Below are 15,928 nucleotides of genomic sequence, written 5' to 3' on the forward strand. Positions count from 1 at the left end.
TCCTAGCCCGTGGGCGGTAGGGGTCACGGACATCCGGAGTGTAGTGTCCCCTCCTCAGCCTTCTTCCTTGTCTCCTCCTCCCGCCTGGGGTCGGGACCCCCTTGCAGCTCTGCGACCCGAGTCGGCCAGGTCCCGACCGCCCGGAACGGAGACCAGCCGCGTGCAGCCAGGGCTCGGGGAGACCTTGGCTGGCCTTTTCGTTCATTTACGGGAAAACACTCCCCGGGCAAACTCTCAGGCCTGTGAGAGAACGAGATGAGAGAAGGGAGGTGACATCACAGCCGTGCCCCACCAGAGCCTCTCCGAGCCTCTCAGCCCTCAGTGGTTCAACTCGGGGGAAGGGGTACAAACACCTGAGGATTAAGATGATGAACAGGGCCTGCATCTCAGTGGCCCCCAGGCCTCAAATGTCTGCCCCTCTGCCTCCCGCGCGGGAGGGACCTAAGACTGAGGAGCAAAAGGGTGACCCCCCCTCCAGCCTTTCTTTGAGCAAGTTGTGAGCTCATCACCCATGCCTCCCCTCCTGCCCCATCCCAGAGCCTGCCTCTGCCTCTCATCCAAATCCCGCATCAGAAAAAGCAACCACGGTTAGGAAAGAAAAATTACAAAAAGTGGGAACAGAGAAAGCATCCTCTCCCCTCCCAGGAAAAAAAAAAGAAAAAAAAAAAAGAAAAGGAAATACCAATAGGTACTAATCATTAATTCTAGCTTTTGGTCATTGGATAATAAAAGAAAAGGCTTATTATTCTGGGTGAACTAACCCCCAAATACGGAAACTTCTTCAACCCTAGGGATGTTATTGTTGGTTCTGCCTGTATGGGACTCACACTCGGTTTCTTTCTCTTTCCCACTTACTTAAAAACCCAATTTTTCCGAAGTAAAACAGTGCCAACATCGTGAGCCTTACTCACCCATCTTGACTTGGCATTAACTGGAATCCTGAGTTGCAGAAGGATTGGTAAAATGTAATTTAGGCTCACCTTTCCCAACCACCGACTTGAAATGTTACTGTTTTATCATTCCGGGAGGAAGGATTAAAACTTTATGTCAGAGAAAATGGAATAAACACAGAATTCAAGTTCATGTCCATTCGTTTTATTATCAACAGACCAAGGAAGGTTTTCTAACTTCCCCCCTTTTTTAAGTTTTCTTTTGACATGCAGTCTTAACCATCCAGATGAAGGAGATGGGCCAAATCGTTATTTGAAGTCATCTGGGTGTTCTAAGTCCATCGATGTGTCTGACTTGGAAGCTATTAAGTTTTCTCTTTAAGAAAACAAATCTCATCTTGAAACTCTTTAAGCCTGGGGGGAGGGGGGGCGGGGGACAGACGGAAAAAGACATTTTCTTGAACTAAGTTCAACTAAGTTTAATCATTTAAAGGAAAACATGTTTTACTTCTGCCCAAGTGGAGTCTAGTCATGTGACACATAGTTTAAATATATCCAGAGCTCCCTGTGTTCATCCCCAGGGCAACTGATGTTTCTCTGGCTGTTCTTGATTCCAATCTTGTTTCCCTAGACTTGTCTAGCTCACTTGGCTTGAGTAACAGTAATACCAAAGCCTGTGTTCTTTCCACTCTGAGACTCCATTTAAAATCAGCTACTTTATGGGGCGCCTGGGTGGCTCAGTCGGTTGGGCGTCCCACTTCGGCTCAGGTCATGATCTCACCGCTCCTGGGTGTGAGCCCCGCATCGGGCTCTGTGCTGACAGCTCAGAGCCTGGAGCCTGCTTCAGATTCTGGGTCTCCCTCTCTCTCTGACCCTCCCCCACTCACAGTCTATCAAAAATAAATGTTAAAATTTTTTTTAAATGTAAAAAAAGTTTAAAAAGTAAATAAAATAAAATCAGCTACTTTTAGGGGTTCCTGGGTGGCTCAGTTGTTGAAGCGTCCGACTTCGGCTCAGGTCACGATCTCGCAGTTCATGAGCTGGAGCCCCACATTGTGCTCTGTGCTGACAGCTCAAAGCCCGGAGCCTGTTTCAGATTCTGTATCTCCCTTTCTCTCCGTTCCTTCCCTGCTCGTGCTCTGTCTCAAATATAAAGATTTTAAAAAATTAAATAATCAGCTACATTTGAAGACCTGGCTTCCACCAAATATGCTAAAAACCCAGATTGATTTTGTTAGAAGTTTCCCATAATAAGGAAACACCCTAAGCTTTCCCATATGACTAACACCTCCTAAGATCATCTCTAGAAAGAAACAAGAATCTCTCTGTCCCGAGGAGTTGGCAAAGTCTCAGGAATGTTGGGAGACTGGAAATGGGGTCTAATCCCTCTTAAGGAAGCATGGCGGCCACACCTCTCCAGCTAAAGGCCTTCTTTATGCAGTGGTGGTGGCTGGTGGCGGGGATGGAAGATGAAACCCTGCTTAGGAGCCACAGCTGCTTAACTCCTGGAGAATAAGAACTCCCTTGCAGTGAGCAAATGGAACTTTGGAAGAGAACCGTAGCTGTCCACACCTGCGGCAAGGAGATGGGACCCGCGTGATGTTTTCCTTGGCAACAGAATGAGCCTGGTGGAGGTGAAGCGGTTCCTCTTGTCACCACAGCCCAAGGACCACCCCCCTTTTAAAGCCCAGCCCAAGCGCCCTGCTTCAAGGACTCTCCGGATCCCTTCTCCCTGCTCAGGACCTCCATAATGGTCCACCATTCCCAATGGGTCATGTAGGAAAGATATACTGGGTAGCGCCTGGTTGTTGAGTATACAGAAAGATAGTATTCATAGTCAGAAAATGATACCGCATTTGAAACACAGGCAAGCCATGTTTCTATTTTTAATGTTTACTCAGTAACTTGAGAGAGGACACAGTGCTATCAATTATTGCTGATACGTTTGGACGGCACTATCTCCTATAACTGCTATTGTCTTCTTGCACAGTGTCCAAGCTTTTGCATTTGGTTTCATGGTTTCACCACTGGGGGGGGGGGGGGCAGAAAGTAAGGAAGAGTCAACACTATTCATTAAGGCTAATTAATGAGTTACAGGACTCTTTTGCCCTACTTACTCAGAAATAAGAATTTGGGGGCACCTGGGTGGCTCAGTCGGTTAAGTGGCCGACTTTGGCTCAGGTCATGATCTCGCAGTTTGTGGGTTGGAGCCCCATGTCGGGCTCTGTGCTGACAGCTCAGAGCCTGGAGCCTGCTTCAGATTCTGTGTCTCCCTCTTTTTCTCTGCCCCTCCCCCACTTGTTCTGTCTTTCTCAATAATAAACATAAAAAAAATTTTTTTAATGAAATGTCCAAGTTTAAGTTCAAACATCCCCACAATGAACGGCGACTCTGATGTGGAAACTGCTATGTTAGGCTGGTCACTTCTGCGCCGAACCAGCCCATGGCCCCGGAGAGCTAGGAAGATGTGCTCATTTCTGCTTCTCCTGGGAGGCCTGAGAATTTTCCAGTGAACTGAGCAGCTAAAGGAACAAAGGTCTCCAGTTAAAGCTCAGGTTAAATATTAAGTTTGCTGGCCGTCATTCACAGTGTTTTAACTTGTAAGTGGTATTGAAGTCCCAGCGGGCTCATACTGATGGATGCCCGTCAATTGTTTGTGCAGGTCAACCTGCCAGGAAGGGCCTCCTGTCCAGTTCTGTGGAATTCAATCAACCACCCCCCAGGGGGCACAGCTGGCACTTCCCTGTCCCTTTACAGACCTCCGTTCCTTAAAGAAGCCTCTCCGCAACCTCATAAGGTAGATATTACCTTCCTCCATTTGATGGATGGGAAAGCTGAGGCTCAGAGGAGCCTGAGGTCTTGAAGCTATTAAGCAGCAACAGAGGGACTTGAACCCAAGTCTGTCTAGTCCCCATGGTCTTTTTGTTAAGCTAGCTCTGCCCAAATATTGAGAAATTTAGCAGAATAGACAAACTGACCCTGGTACCCAGAGCTACCACGTAAGTACGGGTGACCAACCATTTCTGTTTGCCCACGACCTATGTGGAATTTTTGACCAATGAATTGGTACCCCGCCTGTTGGGCTGTACAGATTATTTACTGAACAAAAGCGCCTGATCAGGGAGCAGGAAGAGGCTGCGGTTCAGGCATGCCCATGCACCCAGCTGTCCCCTGTGCATCAGGGTTGTGTCCGTCCCCCAGAGGAGGGCGCGCTGTGGGCTGGCGTAGGGCCGAGGGCGGGCTGTCCCAAGATGAGTCACCTCGGCACGGGGATTGCTTTGAGCTGAAGGCAATCGAGACCCTACAGGCTCTAGAGGAATTTTGCCCTTCCCTTAACTATGTAGAAGAATCTAAGAGGAACTTTCCAAAAACCAGGGTTATTACCTGAGATACATTTTATCGTGAGTGACCTAGCCGTACAGCAGGGCAAACACCGGTTTTCCAAACATGGACGCATTTTCATCTTCCTGTGAATTACGTTCTTTCCCTTTCAAGTCTGAGACCCCTTCCCTGGTCTCCTTAGTTCAGAACGGCGTGCGCACCTCTCTTTGCCTGTCTTGGGAATTTCCACGTCTGTGTGGATTCCCTGTACGTACGATATTAAATCTGCTTTCTTCCTGCTATCCTGTGTCTTGTCAATTTGCTTCTTAGCTCAGCTAGAAGGACCCTTGAAGGGGACGGGAATTCTTGCCTCCTGATACTAGTTAAGGTCCCACCAGTTCCTCTGCCATTATTAATCCAGAAGTTTAAATAGCTGAGTCATCAAGGTAATGCTCTCTTTTTTTTTTTTTTTTTTTTGAGAGAGAGTGAGAGAGCACATGACTGAGAGGCAGAGAGAAAGAAAGAACCCCACAGGGGTAGAGAGAGAGAGGAGAGACAGAGAAAAGTGGTGCTCGCCCAAAACGGGACTTGAACTCACAAACTGTGGGATCATGACCTGAGTCAGATGCTTAATTGACTGAGCCACCCAGGTGCCCCAGTAATGTTCTCATTTTATTCATTTTTTTAAACTTTTTTTTAATGTTTTATTTATTTTTGAGAGAGAGATAGAGACAGTGTGAGCAGGGGAGGGTCAGAGAGAGAGGGAGACACAGAATCTGAAGCAGGCTCCAGGCTCTGAGCTGTCAGCACAGAGCCCGACGCGGGGCTCGAACCCATGAACCGTGAGATCATGACCTGAGCTGAGGTCGGATGCTTAACCGACTGAGCCACCCAGGCGCCCCCTGTTCTCATTTTAAACTAACTTTTTTTACCCTCTCTGGCCAGAGAATTTCTCTTAGTCCCCCCTCCAGCCTATCGAAGCACAAATTCCTAACCATGTTCTTACAAACTAGACCTGCCACAGATGGTTAATGAAACTGGAGTAATGTGGCAGATCTAGAATGCTGCGTCTGATAGCAAACGTGGCCTCCTGGGTGGATAGTAGGAATGCACTTTCCCTCCTGGAATGGGTGGTCCGGGGATAATCTCCGGCCAGTGACTCGTGAGCAACATTGAATGCGTCACTTCTGGACTACAGCCATCGATTCTGCTGAAAGACCTCCATTGTCTTCCTCTGTGCCACAGTGATGGCAGTGTTCAAAATGGTGGCAGCTCTGTCACTGGGCTCCTAGAGGGGAGGCCACCGAGCAGACGCCCTGGCTAACCTGTGATGGACATGGAGCCAAGTAAGAACTAAGTGTTTGCTGCTCTGAGCCAGTTCCCCCGGGGAGCGTTCCTCACCGTGACATAATCTCGCCTCACTGCGCTCCGTGGTGAAGAAATTTACCCTTGACTCTGTGAACTCCGTGCAGGGCTCTGGAGAGTAGTACAGGCAGGTTTGCAGCTTCCAAAGACCACCCTACTCTATCTCACTGGGGTTGTTAAACAGAAATACGTTTAATAACAGGGCTTGTCTTGAATATATTCTTAGATACTAAGATTTTTTTTTAACTTTCTTTTGGTAAAAGTTACTTTTATTGTCGTTGTAATGGTTAATTTTATGTGTCCACTTCACTGAGCTAAGGGATGCCCAAACAGCTGGTAAGAACATTATTTCTGGGAGTGTGTGGGAGGGTGTTTCCAGAAGACATTGGCATTTGAATCGGCAGATCAAGTAAGGAGATGCCCTCACCGATGTGGCTGAAGATCTCATCGGAACAGAAAGGAGGCAGGGCGAAGTCTCTCAGCTTGGGGCCCCCGTCTCCTTCTGCCTCTGGACATTGACGCTCCCCATTCTCAAGCCTTTGGTCTCGGACTGAATGGTGCCATTAGCTGTCCGGGGTCCCCAGCTCGCAGACGGGAGACCGTGGGCCTTCTCAACCTCTACCAGCACGTAAGCAACGCCTGTAATAAGCCTCCTCTTACGTATATGTCATTCTTTTTTTTTAATATTTTTTTTTTAATTTTTTAATGTTTTATTTATTTCTAGGAGAGAGAGAGAGAGAGAGAGACAGCATGAGCAGGGGAGGGTCAGAGAGAGAGGGAGTCACAGACTGAAACAGGCTCCAGGCTCTGAGCTGGCAGTCAGCACAGAGCCCGACGCGGGGCTCGAACCCACGAACCGCGAGATCATGACCTAAGCGAAAGTCGGACGCTTAACCGACTAAGCCACCCAGGCGCCCCATGTATATGTCATTCTTTATATCCGGTGGGTTCTGTTTCTCCAGAGAACCCTGGCTAATACAGTAAGCCACGAAAAACCTCCCGACTGGTACAAAAAGCAAATTTATTGTCCTACATCGATTACAAGTCAACACTTCCAGTTGGGGCAGTGTCAGGCTTTCCCTGCCACACTTCCGGCCCAAGGTCCTGCTAGTGTTGTGCTCTCCCAACCCCACAGTAGATCAGCACAGCCCCAGGCTCCCTCTCCTTGAAGACGGTGGGGGGCTGGGCAAGGAAGAGGCCAGCGACAGCAGGAGGTGGGCTCTGCCCCGCTCCCCCTCCTTCCCCCCCTGCAAGAAGCCACAGCCATCATTCTGGATTGGAAGCCACCATTCAGACTCAGGTTTTGATTTGTTTCCACCCATTTGATTCTGTGTTAAAATGGTAACACCTGGGGGGGGGTGTCTGGATGGCTCAGTTGGTTAAGCGTCCAACTTCGGCTCAGGTCATGATCTCACAGTTTGTGAGTTCAAGCCCTGCATCGGGCTCTGTGCTGACAGCTCAGAGCCTGGAGCTGCTTCGGGTTCTGTGTCTCTCTCTCTCTCTGCTCCTCCCCTGCTTATCTTTCTCTCTCAAAACTAAATAAACATTAAAATAAAATAAAATTGCAACACCATAATAACCTTACAACTTGGTTGAATGTTTATATGTGCACCTACGTTTTTTTTCTTTTTTTTTATTTCTAGGAGACAGAGAGAGAGAGAGACAGCATGAGCAGAGGAGGGCCAGAGAGAGAGAGGGAGTCACAGATTGAAACAGGCTCCAGACTCCGAGCTGGCAGTCAGCACAGAGCCCGACGCGGGGCTCGAACCCACGAACCGCGAGATCATGACCTAAGCGAAAGTCGGACGCTTAACCGACTAAGCCACCCAGGCGCCCCGCACCTGCGTTTAAGAGAACGGATGGGCGCACCTGAAGATGGAGAGTTTCATTCAGGGCTCGGCAACCCACGGGCAGAAAGCCCAACCCAGCTTCCACCCGTTTTTGTAAATAAAGTTTTATTGGACACCGCTGTGTGCCCGTTCGTTCATGTGCGTCTCTGGCTGATTTTACAGCACTCTGAAGGGTTGAGTAGGTGCCTCAGAGGCCCTTTGCCCTGCAAAGCCTAAAATATTTACCACCTGGCCCTTCCCAGAAAGTTTGCCGATGCCCAGTTTAGTTGAAAGGCCTCTGAGTTTCACCCATTTGTTCCGGACAATAGTTTATTCATGAAAGAAAAGGAAGTTAATATTAACCACCTGCGATCTTTAGTAACTTATTTCTGCCTTCATACCTAACTGTGTTCTCACCAGAGGCATTGGGTGAGGGTGTTGAGCTATGCAATCCTGAGTAAAAGATTCTTATAGACAAAACAGCCTTCCTGATTTTTGTATTCTTTCTTTTGTATGAACCAGAAGCTAGAACTGCAAGTCATCCTTATTTTTCTACTTCTACAATTAAAAAAAAATTTTTTATGTTTATTACTTTTTGAGTGAGAGAGAGGGAGAGAGCGCATGCACAAGCAGGGGAGGGGCAGAGAGAGAGGGAGTCACAGAATCTGAAGCAGGTTCCAGGCTCTGAGCTGTCAGCACAGACCCAGACGCGGGGCTCGAACCCACGAACTGTGAGATCATGACCTGAGCCGAAGTCAGACACTTAACTGACTGAGCCACCCAGGCGTCCCTCTACGTCTATAGTTTTTTCATCACAGATGAAATGTTGGAGGCATTCCCCTCCCCCTCATTCTTTCTCTCATTCAGACACAAATGAGGGGAAAAACCTTTTTGATTTCCAGTTTTGCAACCCTCAACATGGGGAATAGATTAAAGTTATTGTAATGCATTGAAGACTACATATCCAATTACGCTTTGATTCCTTAAACTAAAAGCAAACTTATACCAAAATGAAACCATCGGAAAAGAAAATCTGTTCGAACAAGTATACACCCCCATGTATTCAATGTAATTAACTCTATAAACATTTGTAAAGCACATCATGATAAATTTGGGGAACAAACAAATAAATGATCCATAATCCCTACCTTCCAGGAACTTGGGGAGAGACTGCTGTTTTAAATAAATAATCAAGGTAAAGAGAGAAATAGAAAATCACAGTTACAAAACATAAAGGAAGGAGGTTTAACAGGAGTGAGTAGCTCTGACAGAGCTCAGGAAAAGCGTCATGGAGAAAACACCAGAGTGAGGTTTAAAATTTTTTTAATGTTTATTTTTATTTTTGAGAGGGAGGAGAGTCAGAGTGGAGGAGGGGCAGAGAGAGAGAGGGAGACAGAATTTGAAGCAGGTTCCAGGCTCTGCTGTCAGCACAGAGCCTGGTGCGGAACTTGAACCCACAAACTGCGAGATCATGACCGGAGCTGAAGTCGGGCACTTACCTGACTTAGCCACCCGGGCGCCCCCAGAGCGGGGTTTTAAAAAAGGAACAGAAGATGAGTGTCCAGAAGGAGAGGTGAAGGCCCGGAGGCATGCAAGGCACGGGACATTTGGAGGCCTGGGGGTGCGGGCAGAGAAATGAGAGCTAACGCCTTCTTCAAATGCCCTCATGGGTACTTAGCACTGCTCTAGTGGGGAAAACAGCCACCTGATTTTTAAGTAGAATCCTGAGTTTGGGGGCACCCGGGTGGCCCAGTTGGTTAAGTGTCCAGCTCTTGATTTCGGCTCAGGTCATGATCTCACTGTCGGTGAGATCAAGTCCCAGATGGGGCTCTGCACTGAGCGCAGGGCCTGCTTGAGATTCCCTCTCTCCCTCTCTCTCTCTGCTCCTCCCCTGCTCACACACTCTCCCTCTTTCTCAAAACTAACTAACTAAATAAAACAAAAGTTAAAAACAAAACAAAACAAAACCCTGCATCTGAACAAAATGAAACCCTCAGATACAGAAAGGCTGGTCTCCCGCCCAGCTCATCTCCCCTCCCCAGTCGGCCACTCGGAGCGCCTCATGGTCCCCGGCCGGCTCTGTGTTCTAGACAGCCACCATGAGGACACGCACACAGCAAACGCGGGCGCGTGTCGTTGGCCCTGGAAGCCTCCTGGGAAGCACATGCTTCGAACAGAGTCCCAAAGAAGGAAAAGTGACTCACCCAGGGTCCCACCACAAGGATTTCAGATCTTTCATTTTACTGAGGGCTCCAGAGCCCTGACACTCTGCACGGTTCTGATGGTCTGACCCTTGGCAGCATTATGGGGTAGATCCCGTAGCCCCCCATTTGACAGGCAGGGCACCGAGGCTCAGAGAGCCCAAGACACTTGCCCACAGCCACACAGCTCATCAGTGCCACAGCCTTGGGAAGCCTCACTGCAGAGCCCGTGCCCCCCTAACACCTGTCCCAACGCTATGGCTGGGTGTTCTGACCCCTGGCTGTGACCTCCATCACCAGCGAGCCACCCCAGCCAACAGACCAGCAGACAGTAGCACAACTAGCTGTGGTCACACGTGTAAAGCACGTGCCCTCATCCTCTGAGGTACCTCTCTCCAAGACGGAGGCTAGGTCAGCACCTTCCACCCCTGGAAGGACCCCGGTCCATCTTCAGTGTGTGTGACCCCCACGCCCACCTCTAGGCCAAGTGCAGAAGAGAGTTACTTGAGTGTGCGCAGAGCCCCCACCACCAGCGGGCCATCTCTAGGTCTCTCTGTTGCAGCTCTAAGTCCAAATAAGACCTGAGCACTAGCAGCTCCTGCAGCGGATTGGGTTGCCATGGTAACTGGACTGACCTGATTGGACCCATGCCAGCTACACCACAGGGGTCTTAGTTCCAAACCCCAGCACTCAGCGAATCACTCCGGTGCCTCTGGCTACAGGCTGCAGAACTCTGGGTGGGGGCCCCCGGGGGAGGGGTGAGGTGGGGTGAGGAGCGGCAGAGAGGCTCTCCCTACGTGTTGGAGGCGGTGTTCTTCAGCCTCGGGACCAAACTGCCGAGTCAGGATTGGATCCTGGTGGAGTTCAGGAGCGCCTTTCCTTAGCCTTCGGGGTTTTGCTACCTCCCAGACCCAGCTCTGGCTTTTGTTTTTGTTTTTGTTTTGTTGTAAGATTTTATTTTTTTAAGTAATCTGTACACCCAGCGTGGGGCCTGAACCCACAACTCCAAGATCAAGAGTCACTTGCTCCACCGACTGGGGCCCCCCCAGCTCTGCTGATCAGAAGCGGCGGGGTGTCCAGGGATTGGCAGTTCCCAAGGCCGCGAGCTGCCGCGAGCAGGGGACGTGGGGGGGGGGGGGGGCAGGCCAGGGAGAGAGTTCTGCTTTCGCTGCTTCTCTCTTTCTCTCTCTTTTTTTACATTTATTTATTTTTGAGCGACAGAGAGAGACAGAGCACAAGTTGGGGAGGGTCAGAGAGAGAAGGAGACGCAGAATCCGAAGCAGCTCCAGGCTCTGAGCTGTCAGCACAGAGCCCACACGGGGCTCGAACCCATGAACCGTGAGATCATGACCTGAGCCGAAGTCAGTCGCTTGACCGACTGAGCCGCCCAGGCGCCCCTCCTCTCTTGGTGCTGGCTGCCTGGGCAGGTGGCCAGAGCTCCCCCTGTGTCCCACCGCCCACCCCGGACCCTCGTCCAGACCTGGAGCCCAAGAGGAAAGAAGAGACGTGCCAGGCAGTTAACAAGCGGACGGAGAAAGTGTCTCAGTCGGAGACTAAGGAGTCAGGAACGGGACACAGGGAGGGGCCCCGCGTCACCAAAATGCCATGGGGAGGAGTCAGGAAATAGGAACCGAGCCTGCAGGAACGTCAACAGCATGGTCCCAAGGTCAGTGTCTTGGTCTTGTTATCGCCGCGAGGTGGGGGAAGCTGGTGCCACACGGAGCACCATGTACGGTTGCAGCAGCTGCTCACAGGTCTCGGGTGATCTCCAAATAATATGTTTAAAGCTTGTAGACTTAATTCTTCAGGAGAATTAAAGGAGGTCCCGCTGCCTTTTCTATCTTGGCACATCAGAAGACAATTTTGTCAGACTGCCTTATTTCTTGGCCCCTCCCACTGTGACCCAGGCAGGTCACCCAGACCCCGGGACAAAGGTCTATGGAGGCCGTGGGGAAACAGGACAGAGCAGCTGGCCTCTTTTTTTTTTTTAATTTTTAATGTTTTTTTATTTATTTCTGAGAGAGAGACACACACACACAGCATGAGCAGCGGAGGGTCAGAGAGAGAGGGAGACAAAGAATCTGAAACAGGGCCCAGGCTCTAAGCTGTCAGCACAGAGCCCGACGTGGGGCTCGAACCCACGAACCGTGAGATCATGACCTAAGCGAAAGTCGGAGGCTTAACCGACTGAGCCACCCAGGCACACCAGCCGGCCTCTTCTTAATGCTATGGCATTTCCCTAAATTCTTTATTGTGCCTGTTGCTCAGGCCAAAAACCTTGGGGTCACCCTTGGCTCCTCTCTCTCACACCCCACCTTCCCACACCAGCAGTTGCTTTGGTTTGCCTTCCGATCACATATCCTGACCACTTCTTTTTAAAAAAAATTTTTTTGTTTGTTTTATTTATTTTTGAGACAGAGAGAGACAGAGTTCGAGTGGGGGAGGAGCAGAGAGAGAGGGAGACACAGGATCTGAAACAGGCTCCAGGCTCTGAGCTGTCAGCACAGAGCCCGACGTGGGGCTCGAACCCACGAACTGTGAGATCATGACCTGAGCCGAAGTCGGATGCTTAACCAACGGAGCCCCCCAGACGCCCCAATCCCGACCACTTCTGACCACCTCCATTGCTCTTTCTCCTTCCTTTCCAGCCTCTCTGGTCTCCTTGCCCACCCCCAGTCATGCCAGACACATGCACGCCACAGGGCCTTTGCACTGACCGCATCTGTGTCCCTCAGAAAGCTGCACTGCTCATGTCCGTCCACATGGATGGATCCTGCACAGTCCCATTTCGTCATTGCAGGGAGGCCTACTTTAAGTGCACCCCCACCCTACACTTCAGACCCTCTTTATTCTGCTCTATTTCCTTTCTGTAGCCCCTTCTGCTAACATACAATTTAATATACTTATTGATTATGTTGATCGTTTGCCTCTGTGTTCCTCCTGCTGGAATATAAATTCCCAGGGATGGGGATTTTTTTCTATATTGTTCCCTGCTGGCTCCCAGCACCTCGAGCAGTACCTGGCTACCTGTAACTAGTTGTCAGGACAGTGATCAGTGTGGGAGAAGGGTGAATGACAACCACTTTTTCCTCTCCAGGGACAAGCCTGGGCAAACTGCTCACAGAACTATCCTTTTATAGGTTTTTGTTCATCCAGAGCAGAACATGCACTATGTCCAGCCAAGGCCAAAACCCAAATAGGGTCTGTTCACAAGCGCTAGCTTCAAAGGGCAGGAGCACTTGGCCATGAAAACACTCAGATGTGAGTTTGTCTGAGTGTAGCCTCAGGCAGATTATTACATGTTTTTTTTTTTTTAGCGTTTATTTAGTTTTGAGAGAGAGACACACACACAGAGTGCAAGTGGGGGAGGGGCAGAGAGAGAGGGAGACACAGAATCTGAAGCAGGCTCCAGGCTCTGAGCTGTCAGCACAGAGCCCGACGTGGGGCTCGAACCCACAGACTAGGAGATCATGACCTGAGCCGAAGTCAGACGCTTAACTGACTGAGCCATTCAGGCGCCCCCAGATTATTTAATCTCACTGTGCCTCAGTTTCCTCATCCATCAAATGGAGATTAATAACTCCTGCACCTAAAAACAACCAAAAAATAACTCCTGCATCACCGTGTTGTCGTGAGAGACGAATATGGTTAAATGTGGTCACATGTGCCAAGCCGTCAGCACGTAGGTGTCTGGCCCAGAAGAAGCACTCAAAGAATGAGAGTGAAAACCGCATTTGTAAAGGTGACTGTTTAAAATTCAAAATAGACTTCCCGCCCTCCCCCCCAGAGATTTAATGAAAAAAAGGGAATTATTCCCTAGAGCTCCCAAGAAAGTTTGGTGACAGAACTGAGAACGTATAATCAGCTCAAGGTTGGTGCCAGTGAACGTTTACTGAGGGCCACTGTCCCGGTGACAGCTAGGACAGACGACCTAAGCACCGCACAACTTTACTTACCTTCTGGCTCTGGACTCATCAGGTGGAGTAGAAATCAATTGTCCGAACTCAAATGACACTTAAATGCCATCTTTCTGGGCGAGCAAGCTGAGGCCTGGGGAGGGTGTAAATCACGTGCCCAGGGTCATGCGGCGGCTGCTGCCGAGATCAGGCTCCTTTTGATGTTCAACACGACTGTATGCATAACTATGAGATGGAACAAAAATATCTCCTTTGCAACAAAAATGTCCCAAAGGCTTCTAAACGACGAACAACTGTGTCACTGCTCTTAGGCAAACGTGAGTCCTGAGCTCCCTTCTCCAGCGTCTCCTTTAGGTGGTGTTTTATACCAGCTCCCAGGCAGCCGGGGAGAGAGAGGTCTCCTTCCGTTCTGCCTCCAGCCTGGAGGAAACGAACCGGTTATTGACATGGCGCCCAGCGCGCCCCCTGCCGACCATTAGTGGTATCCATTTCCAGGACTCCAGTCCTTGCCCCAACTGAACCTGGGTCTTGGGCAGGGCTGAGGGTGTGAGAGTGGCCGTGGACTTGACCTATAGCCTTTGCAACGCGCGTTCTGTGATTTGGGTTGTGCGTTCATCTGAGGAGGGCTGAGGAGACCACTCCCTCCCCCAACACTCCGCACCATCACCAACTTGTTCCTTCAACGGCACTTAACTAAACGTAGTATTTATCGGGTCCTGCCATGTGCAGGCATCGTGCTCAGAGCTGTAGGAAATATGGAGATTAATAAGAGCTTTCTGTCTATTCACAAAGACAAAAGTATCATGTTCAAGCCGTGGAGCCCCTGACGTGTGGATGAGTGAGCTCTGCCTTGTGTAAAGGCCGTAACGGTCAGCAGCCTCGACCGTGAGACAGATGCACAACACGGCGCACAGTGCGTCCTCCATAAATGTCAGGGGTCGTCGTCTTTACCACCGGTCAGGATAAATGGACTCACCGAAGGTCCCAGAGTGGGAGATAAAGGGCAGGATTAAGGTGTGGGTGTATCTGTTTTGGCTCAAATGCTTCCCTCTTGGCACCCCCATGGCGCTGGAAAAAACAACTTGGGCTTCGATGGCTTCTCTGTCTTCCTGGAAGGGCCAGCGAGAGTGGAGTGGGGCCTTATTTCCCACACCTCCTCCTGTAGCTGAGGAAGGTCCGGGGGCTGCTGGCCAGGGGGTGGGCCCGGTGTCTGGGAGCCAGGGGTACAGGCCACCTGTCCCAGTTACTACGGCTAACGGGGTCTTCTCTGCAAGACGTCTTGGGTCTTCAACCTGCTAAGGAATCTGCTCTGGGAAGGAGATGAAGGGGTGACCCTCTGTCAAGGAGTACTCTGAGGGATAAGTTTGCAGAGTTGGAAATTGGGTCATGTGGGGACCCTGTACAGCCAACCAAGATGGCAGCTGTCCTTGGTGCTTCTGAAAATCAGCCCTGGCCTTGTGCGGCCACCTCAAGAGCCAAGTTGGACAGACCCCACTACACACTACAGAGGAAGAGGGAGACAGGAGGCGACTTCCTAGAAATGATGGCTGAGCCATGTGCTCCAGAAGGGGTAGGAGAGGGTGTGTGTGTGTGTGTGTGTGTGTGTGTGTAAATATTTTTAAGGGAATATTGTCTAAATCCCAGAGCTATGTCTTTTATTGTCAGGCCCTACATTAATTACCAGTCTATTTATGAGAAAGTAAGTAAAAAGTTCAGGTTAAAAAAGATTTTTTAAATGTTTATTTTTTTGAGAGAGACAGTGCAAGCTGGGGAGGGGCAGAGAGAGAGGGAGACACAGAATGTGAAGCAGGCTCCAGGCTCTGAGCTGCCAGCACAGAGCCCAATGTGGGGCTCAAACCCACAAACTGTGAGATCATGACCTGAGCTGAAGTCGGCCGCTTAACTGACTGAGCCCTTCAGGCGCCCCTGCTCAGATTTTAAAGAACTAAATATCAGTAGGATTTTTTTTTCACTCAAGCTAACATTAAGTAATGTTTAGAACTTTTCCGTGCCGTCTCTTTAGTTCTCCTTGAACTGTTTACAGAGAACCGGAGGGCCTCAAACACACACACACACCTCTGGTCTTAGAAGGGGCAGGAGGGTGAGAAACGAGGGTCACACAGGAGATGCTTAGGCGTTAGCACGCATGGGGGTGGGCATGTGAGCACAGCCAAGCGGGGGCGCCAGAGGTGGGGCAGAGGCACATAAATGGCCTTTTTACTCCAGTGTCTATTACTTGCAACCGGAAGCCTTCTTAGAATATTCCTCTCGGTTCTGCTTCACTCTGCATCGAGTCCACTTTCCACTCTGTGCTTCTGAGTCTCAAGTTCAATTCTTTAAGCTCTAAACGCTGCAGGAGGTCAGAGCTTCTCTCCTGCCCAAGGCCCACAAATGGCCTGAACCTG

At 49.9% G+C, this 15,928-nt stretch overlaps 1 long non-coding RNA gene across 1 annotated transcript; it reads right to left on the minus strand.

Moving 5' to 3' along the window:
• Positions 1-1,073: 1,073 nt before the first annotated feature.
• On the minus strand, positions 1,074-13,931 carry LOC120231140. Its single transcript, XR_005528269.1, has 2 exons — positions 13,563-13,931; positions 1,074-1,304 (listed from the first exon to the last, which is right to left on the minus strand). It is a non-coding gene; the product is annotated as an uncharacterized LOC120231140 (long non-coding RNA).
• Positions 13,932-15,928: the final 1,997 nt, after the last annotated feature.

The sequence above is a fragment of the Hyaena hyaena genome, unplaced genomic scaffold (genome assembly GCF_003009895.1).
Source record: "Hyaena hyaena isolate Hyena2069 unplaced genomic scaffold, ASM300989v1 scaffold_53, whole genome shotgun sequence".
Taxonomy (NCBI): domain Eukaryota; kingdom Metazoa; phylum Chordata; class Mammalia; order Carnivora; family Hyaenidae; genus Hyaena; species Hyaena hyaena.